The following is a 6712-nucleotide window of genomic DNA, read 5'->3' as shown; positions in this document are numbered from 1 at the left end:
GAGTAGATGAAGCATTGAAAAGGTGCTTCTGCTCAACTGATGTTTCTGTGATTCAGCCAGAGTTTAATGAGGCCCCGTCTGAAATCACATCATGGAGAACGCCTGCAAATCCCGTCTGCTGAGAGGAAAGAGCCGAATTTCCGATACGCCCCGCTCAGAAATTAGCGCCGCGCCTTGGCAGTAATTAAACACCATCCTGCAGAACCCAAGGGTCCCACACGGTGCGGAGGGAGCTCTGCGTATTCGGTGGGTTTGGTTCTGCTGCGTGGACTCGCCTCGGAGCCCCGCGGTGGTGGTGCTCAGGTCCACTAGCTTGTTTCCCACTAAGAATAAAAAGTCCTTTCGTGTTGACCTGAGAGGTTGATACTCCTCCTCTAATATCTTCATCTGCCTTATTGCAAAGTCAGTGGTGCCCCCTGCTTCCTCACATCCAGGCCCTAAAATCCCAGCTAGCCCGAGGCTCCTGGAGTCGGGCATTGTGACCACGCATGTGTGCACGCGCGCGCTCACACACACACACACACACACCAAGGCTTGGACCTCTCAGCCCCATGCACTGTGGGACTTTGAGCAGCATCCCTGGCTGCTACCCGCCAGACACTAGTGGCCCCTTCTCAAGCTCTGGCAGCCCCCGTGTCTGCAGACCTGGACGGTGCTCCCCGGGGCCACAGCCCCCGCGTCTGCAGACCTGGACGGTGCTCCCCAGGGCCCCGCAGCCCCTGCACTTGCAGACAATGGAAGTCTGCACAGGAGCCCGGCCTCTTTCAGGGTAAATGTGGAGTCAAGGGCCTGACTCAAGAGAAAGGCTTGCAAACGTTCACTTTGTCCTTGGAAACAGGCCCAGCAAGGACAGCCAACGGCTACAGAAACGGTACAAGGCAATGACAGATACGGTGGCAGAGCCCTCGGAGTCTCCACTCCTGACCGAGGCGTCAGGGAAATGCAGCCCCGTCCAGAAGTGTCCCGCAGAAAGCCGGACACGGAGTAACTCAGTATGAAGGCCCGTCCGGCATGAAGCGGTCACGGGGTTTTCAAAGGGAGGTGACAAGATCACCCAAGGGCCCAACGCAGGCGCTTGCGGTGATGAGCTGCAGACCAGGGCCCACGTGTGAGGACCAGGAGGCGTCTGGTTCCCGCCAGGGCTGAGCGGCAGCGCCGCAAAGCTGGCTTCACAATAAAGACCCAACTTCCGGGCAGAACACGCCCAAGGGCCGTTTACGGGGCAGGTGAGCCAGAAAGCGAGCCCCGTCGGGCCCACAGGCGTTTTGCGCTGGCCCTTCACGTGGCCGCAGGCACAACTGCTCTGAGCACCGGCTCTGTGTGCCCGTGCTGAGTGCTGCAGGCCCGGCCATGGGCAAGACAGACCTGGCTCGGCCCCCCTCGTGGGGACACCCGACCGGAACCACCGCAGACGGGCACACGGGCACACGGTCCCCCGCCGTGGGAAATGAGCACACGCCACCTGTGTGGAACGGGGAGGATGCCCCCGACTAGGTGACATCTGAGCTCAGACCAGAAGGCTGAGTGGGGGACAGACACTCCAGGCAGATGGCCCAGCGTGCGCAAGGGCACCGAGGCAGCGAAGAGCTTGGCACTGTGTGCAGGAAAACACATTTGCGGCCCGGTGCCAGGGGGCAGGACCGGAAGTGCGGCTGGAGACATGATGGGGGCGGGGTCACGCTAGGCGGCATGGGGAAGAGTGCAGACCCGTGATGGCCTGGGTGGCTGGGCCGCATGGCAGTTCAGAGAAGCCCAGCCTCCAGGAGAGGCCCTGCCGAGTCCTACATGCGAAGGCCCAGCGGAGGCCGAGGGAGGGCCTTCGGAGGTGGGGGGAGGGCGCACGGAGCCAGGCCGGGCGGTGTGGGGGACGGCGAGGGCGGGGCAGGAACGAGACTCCTCTGTCCCAGGGCAGGTGGCAGAGACGGCCCAGCCTTCCCCGCAACCCTCCATCCGAGCTGGCCGCCCTCGTCAGGCGTCCGCCCGGGGCTGCGGGATCCTGTGCCTGGCACGGGAGGGCGCGGCCCGCGGTTTCTCTGCTCCCAGGACCGGCTGGACTCGGACCTGATGACTCCACAGAACAAACTGAGTAAAACTTAATCTGCTCACAACCACCGTTGTTTTGGGTTTTCAGCACACAGAACAAAGCTGCAGGTGAAAGGGCAAAGCAGGCGGGCCTGGAGCGACCCGACTGACGGTCAAGGGGGCGTGTGGGTGAGCGTGGGAGTCGGGGCGCGTGGGGGCTGCTGGCGCCCTGTCTGTGCTGTCTCCCGCGGCCGGGCCCTGCTCTGCGAGTCCACACTGCGGCCGCCCTGTCTGGTCCCGGCCCCGCCCCGCCCGACACTCCGCCCCGCCCCGCCCTGCCTGACACTCCGCCCCGCCCGACACTCCGCCCCGCCCCGCCCTGCCTGACACTCCGCTAGGGTCCTGGGACCGGTCCTCTCTCTGCCCCACTGGCGCACATGCATCGTCCCGGCCATGACTGGGCTGCTCCTTCGGGGCGTCCTGGCAGCAAAGGTGACGCTGGCCAATGGATGGTGTCCCCCCGCCGGTGCCCCGGCTGCATGCTGGGCCTGGAGCACGAGGCCCTCAGGGGTGAGAATCCTAAAGAGGGTTTGAGACAACAGTGCAGGAGGGAGGGAGGCCACTCGGCGGGCTGTCCTCACAGCCCCTCCAGGGCTCTCTGCCGCGGCCGCCAGGACACGCACGCATGCCGGCCTTGAGGCCCATCTGGCTCAGGCCGCTCGCTCTGCCCAGGGCTCTCGGGAGGCACCTGGCACATCTCTGCGACAAAGCGGCTCCAAATAACACCCAGCCCCGCGTCCAAGCCTGCTGTCTCCTCCCTTGCCCTGGAGGGGAGCCCAGCACATCCCAGCACCATCTGCTTGGGCACAGCCGGCCAAGCTCCCCCTGGCCGGGAGGGTCCCTGGGCACCGGGAGACCAGCACCCACAGTAGGTGGGCAGACACGTGGTCCGGAGTCGGGGACACAGTCCCAGCTGCGGAGTCACATGGAGGTTGTGGGGGGCAGGATGGATGGCTCCCCAGGAGGCAGGAGGGTGGAAGGGGCTGGCCTGGGTGAAAACCGCCTAAATTCACAACTGTCACGTAGCAGTGAGGGCTGGCATTCTGCTGGCATGGGATGCGTCCTGAATCCAGAGGATAAACTGAGGAAGGATCCAGGCAGGATGAGGTGGGGAGTCCGGCTCGGTGTCCCAAAGCCTGAATGAGCACAGGGGTGCTGTGACTCCGTGACACTAGTCAGCGCAGTAGCTCCTGGGAACACAGGCGCAGGGGCACGGCTCCCCGCTGTGTGACCTCCAGCGAGTCGTTAGACCTCTCTGAGCCCTCTCACCCCTAACAGGTGGATTGTAAAGTGCCCTGGGGGGCTGCGGGGAGGAGTTAAGGAGCTCACGGGCCAGGCAGTGAGTAGGACTCTGGCACAGCCGGCCGGCCCTGCCCCCCAGGACTCACAGCCTCTTGGGACAGACGCACACTCAGCAACTTACCTCGCGGGTAAATGTCTCACCACAAACTACAGAATGCTCAGCGTCCGAATCACTGGGGAAATGCAACTCCCAACCACACAGAGACGCTGCCTCGCAAACGTTGGGACTGCGCTATCCAAAAACGGCCGATGAGGAGGACAGACCAGGGTGCAGAGCCGGGGTCCACACGGGCGGGAGTGTGAGCTGGGGCCGCAGAGGGCGCTATGGTGGCTCCGGCTCCAGCGGCGGCAGAAGGGACCTTGTGGCCACGCCAGCAGGGCTGACGCTCAGCCTCGGAGACCAGGAGATGCTGCACCGGAGACAGCGCGGAGGACACGATCGGCAGAGACGGCCGTGTGTGACCCCGCGAATGTGCCGGGCCTGCGTCGGCAGGATCACAGCAAGGACAGTTGGTGCCGGAGCCCCGAGTGGGGTCAGAGCTCCAGTCCAGCAGGATGAACTGAGCTCTGGGGCGCCTGGGGGCTCAGTCCGTTGAGTGTCCGACTTCAGCTCAGGTCACGATCTCACGGTTTGTGGGTTCGAGCCCCTTGTCGGGCTCTGTGCTGACAGCTCGGAGCCTGGAGCTGCTTCAGATTCTGTGTCTCCCTCTCTCTGCCCCTCCCCTGCTTGTGCTCTGTCTCTCTTTCTCTCTCTCTCAAAAATAAATAAATGTTTAAAAAAAAATGACGAGCTGAGCCCTGCAGGGGCTGGTGGGGGTGGTCCACGGCCACGTGCTTGCATGTCAGCTCCTGCACCCCTACACCACCAGTGACTAGGCTGCTGTTTTATGTCATCCGTGAACCAACGCAGAACATGCTAGAAGCTGAGAAAGCGGCGTTGGAGGCTGGAGACTGGGTCGCATATGCCTTGGCCCGGTGCAGGGGAGGGGAGGGAGTGGCCACATCAGCACTCTCCGGGCTGAGCAGGGCACGGCCCAGGGGCAACGGGGTCGCCCGCGAGAAGGTCACGGAGGGCTCCACAGTCCAGGCAGGAAACTCACCAGGACCAGTCCGGGCTCGGTCAGCGCTGCGCAGTGAGCATCCTGACGGCCCTCGTTGAGCAGACTCCCCCCCTCCCCCGCCTCCCCCACAGGCAGCCTCGGTCTGGCCTCGCCCTCGCAAAATCCTGACACCTTTGCACCCCAATAGGCCCTTAGTCTCAGAGGCTTCTCTGCTGTTTCTCTCGGGCAGCCCAGCAAATCCGAGGTCAGCGGGGCTGGGGGGCCCAGCTGAGGTCCTGGGGTCTCAGGACAGGGAGCAGGTGGGGGAAGCCCGCAGTCTCCTGCTCACCAGGCAGGACGGACCCGGCGTCCTCCTTGTCCCAGCGGGTCCTTCGCCCCCTCTGCCAACGCCCCTCTCCTGGAATCTGTGCCCACGACCCCCATAGCTACAGCGTTACAAAAACGGGGTGCCACACGGCAGTTTCCAACCCCCGGCTCCTTTAAATCTCTGTGTCTTCTGTCTCTCTCTCTCTGCTTCACCTCTTCTGGGTAATTAAACAGAAGAGTCTAGAAAAACCCCTTCTAATTAATAATTCAACATGTCGGTCTCCCACGACATTTTTCGTCACAGTCCTCTGGGTCAGGCATTCACGAACCCTCCAGGATGGAGGTCCCTGCTGGGGTCCGGAAGCACCATTAATCATCTTTGGGTAATTATGCATTTTTAACTCATGCTGCTTTTTCTCCCCCTGAGCAGCCAGAAAGAATTGTTTATAAATAGAGCAAAATGTTAGAGTCTCGCGAGTCGGGCGTTTGTAAGAAAGACATCTGAAGTACTTGCTGAGTCGAGACAGAGGTGAAAACAGTGAAGCCCGTTTAAAAATTCCTGACGTGACATTTCGGCTTTGTAATGAGCACCCCAGGGGGTCCCTTCTCTGCCCGCCCCCCCCATCTTTCTTCAGCGCCTCGGGAGCCCGTGCTGGAGGCTTGGCCAGCACCGTTCTCTCCTTCCCTCAATCTTCTGTCAGTGACGGAACGCCGATTTTGCTCAGCATGGCAAGGGGTCCAAGTTAAAATCCCTCCCAACTCCTCTGCAGCTGGAGGGGACCCGGTGAGTGTGCTGGCCAGCGAGACGCAGACAGGAGTCTACTGTGTGAGGCCTCAGGGAAAATGAAGCCCACTCAGCTGGCCTAGGCCTGTGCCCAGCCTGGAATGTGAAAGTGATGGCTGGAAGATGAGCAGCCATTTTGCAACCGTGAGGATAAAACTCACATACTGAGAATGAGACAGCAGAGAGCCAAAAACGAAGCCAACAAAACCTTGGACACAGCTGCGCTCATCCCGAGCTGACCTCACGGTTCTTGTGATTTGTGAGAAACGAATCCCTGTGTATTTAAGCCACGGGTAAGATCTCCTCTTACGTGAGGCCGGTACAAGCCCTGAGCCACATCCCCTTCTAGGCACCTGGACACTCGCCACAGAGGAGCTGCGGGCAGCCAAGGCCATCCTCCACAAAAACAGTGTTTTCAGGCTCGCCACCCACGGGCTGGGAACGCACAGTTGAGTAGCGGTCTCTGAGGCTCAAGCCCCCGGGACCCCCTCCCTCCGACCACCCACCAGGAGGACCGTCCCTGGGGGTCACCCCTCCACCCCCTTCTGGCCTCCCTCCGACTGCCCCTCGACAGGGGTCAGAGGCAAGAACGGACCCAGACTCCAGCCCATCCTCATGGTCTCCGGCTGGAACTCATGATTGCAGGAGCCCCCCTGCCCCGCAGCGCCGCCCCCCCCTCCCCGCAGCCTCACCAGACAGAAAACATCACCCTCCAACAGTTAAGCCTGTCACAGACCCAAACACGCGTGTCCGGCCTCCCAGGGGCTCTGCCTCGCTGACTCTGCCTCCCCCCCCACATGCTAGCACCCACCACAGGCAAGGTGCGCACTTGGAGAGGGGAGAGGAGGGGGCCCAGAGCCGCACGTGAGCTCCCGCTCAGACAGAAGGAAAACAGGCTCAAATGCCCAAATACAAGGGAAGGGGACACGGGCCACAGCAGGGGCCCCACGATGCGCTCAGGGGTTTGGAAACGCAGAAACGCCAAGGCTTTGAAGCCAGCCCACCCCGGATCACGGTCCTGGCGGCCCCCCCCCCCAGCTCTGCGACCAGGCCGGGTCACAGGCGGCTGCCTCCGACCCTCCCCCCTCCTCTCCAGAACGGAACTTTGGGGGACGGTGTCTCTGATGGAGGCGACCCAGTCCGGGAAGCCGTCACAGCGAGAGGGTGCGGGTTCCGC

This window comes from Suricata suricatta, chromosome 9 (genome assembly GCF_006229205.1).
Source record: "Suricata suricatta isolate VVHF042 chromosome 9, meerkat_22Aug2017_6uvM2_HiC, whole genome shotgun sequence".
NCBI classification, from domain to species: domain Eukaryota; kingdom Metazoa; phylum Chordata; class Mammalia; order Carnivora; family Herpestidae; genus Suricata; species Suricata suricatta.
Note: the sequence above shows the minus strand (reverse complement) of the source record.